This window comes from Furipterus horrens, unplaced genomic scaffold (genome assembly GCF_987537825.1).
Source record: "Furipterus horrens unplaced genomic scaffold, mFurHor1.1.pri manual_scaffold_4, whole genome shotgun sequence".
Taxonomy (NCBI): Eukaryota; Metazoa; Chordata; class Mammalia; order Chiroptera; family Furipteridae; genus Furipterus; species Furipterus horrens.
Window position 1 is genome coordinate 128873577 of NW_028327174.1, and position 1848 is coordinate 128875424.

At 42.2% G+C, this 1848-nt stretch overlaps 1 non-coding gene across 1 annotated transcript; it reads left to right on the forward strand.

Moving 5' to 3' along the window:
• Nucleotides 1-840: 840 nt before the first annotated feature.
• Nucleotides 841-911, forward strand: LOC150012841 (small nucleolar RNA SNORD103/SNORD85). The gene has a single exon (XR_016510977.1). It is a non-coding gene; the product is annotated as a small nucleolar RNA SNORD103/SNORD85 (small nucleolar RNA).
• The last annotated feature ends 937 nt before the right edge of the window (nucleotides 912-1848 follow it).

Genomic DNA, 1848 nt, shown 5'->3' on the forward strand with positions numbered 1-1848 from the left:
GAGCGTCGGCCTGTGAGCTAAGTGTCGCTGGTTCGATCTTCCAGTCAGGGCACATCAGAGAAGGAAAACTCTGACTCCAAAAAACCTCCGCTGCCTTGCGGCATACCTCTTCAGGGGAAAGGCTAAGGGAGTAAACCCCGACAGAAAATCCGGAGCCGGAGTCCCTAAGGCGGTTTGACGTTGTAGTCAACACCGGCAACTCCTGCAGCGCACCTGAAGCCAAGCTGTATTGACTCCGTCTTTCCCTTGGACCCTTCAGCTGCGAAGAGAGGGGGGGTCTGCTGCATGGGCAACAGCAGACCCTCCATATCACCCTGCCCAGGCTCTGTAGCTTCAGCTTCACTGGAGAGGACACTCCAGCGTCATCGCAAGATGTTGATTCAACACGGGAGGAGACAGATACCCTGTCACTCCCCAGTCGGACTGCACAACCATTCTCGGCGGTGCAGATAGACTCTTAAGAAGCTACACCATCGTCTCTCGAGACGGACGGCTGCCGACGACGACGACTTAGTAGGGCTAACCTTAGAAAAATGACTCAAAAAGCAATAAGTGCTTTCCCCTTCTGAAGTCAGGACACACGTGCCACAACAGGATGTGTGGAATTTTTCATAGTCTTCCACTGTAGTCAAGGGCCCGTCGTGACTTAGAGAACAAATATTAGGCTCGAGAGCCTTTTTTGTGGTAAAGGAAATTGCTGCTGTATTAGGACTAGTCTGCATTGACAAGGGTTTCCTGGGCAAATGAGTGTTCCCTGGGCCAACACTCCCAGAATGACTGCTCAACAAACCAGAACAGATCCACTCATCCACACCAATGAAACTGTCATTAAGACATTCCTTTGGCAATGATGAGCCACTTGCCCTCACTGAGAACAAAGTTCGGTAATGAGAATCTTTGTAATGGACAAAAAAAAAAAGACATTCCTTGATTGTGGGTCCCAAAGAGCCCCTGAAATCGCCTCATAAAAGGAATCAGCTTTAAAATCTTCCAGTCCCATAGAACAGTAAGCTACCTATGACAGTTTCATGAAAAAAGAACTTTTCTGGGCCCCTCACCTCACCTCAATAAATTACAAAGGGACTATAGAGGTAAAAAATTAAGATGCTATTTGATTACATCCACTAGTCCTGCTTGTTCAATTTACTAGTCATATTACCATTTTATATCAATTTTACTGCATTAAATTATATGAAGAGCTAATTTTCATACAGCTAGAATCTAACATTATCTATATAGGCTTCTAACCAAATGATAATTGCAAGCATTTAGTAGTCTCTATCCAAGAACCTAGAAATCAAAATGCTATTTTCAGTTGTTTACAGAAATGCTAATCTGCACATGGTTAATTAAGAAGTATCTACAGTGGTGGGTAACTGTTTACTTACCTGCATGAGCCACTGAGCAATTTTACTGTTACATTTGAAATTTTTGTTTTAAAATAATTTCTTATAATGTAAAACCTACTGGGTGCTTTCTAAGTCTGGCTTTCATGTTGGCTATTTCCACCTTGAGTGTTCTTCAAGTTGAGCCTTAATATTGAAAGTTTCCATTTCCTCCATACCAAAAATAAGTAGAGAGAAAAAGGCAAAAATACAATGCTTTGGAGGATAACTGGAAATCATCTAGAAAGATAAATTTCATACTTTAGAAAAATAGTTCAAATCCAATGTTTCCTGTCAGGTAGGGAATTCTGAGGTTCAATCTCAAGTTCACCTGGGTCCTTCAAAGAACTTAGGTAAACCTGGTGACTCAAGACTTGTTCACACTAAAATTGACTTCTCTTAGTTTTTAAATGTTTCATACAACTTTCACAACTCTTGTCTAATTTAGGCACAGACCAGTACT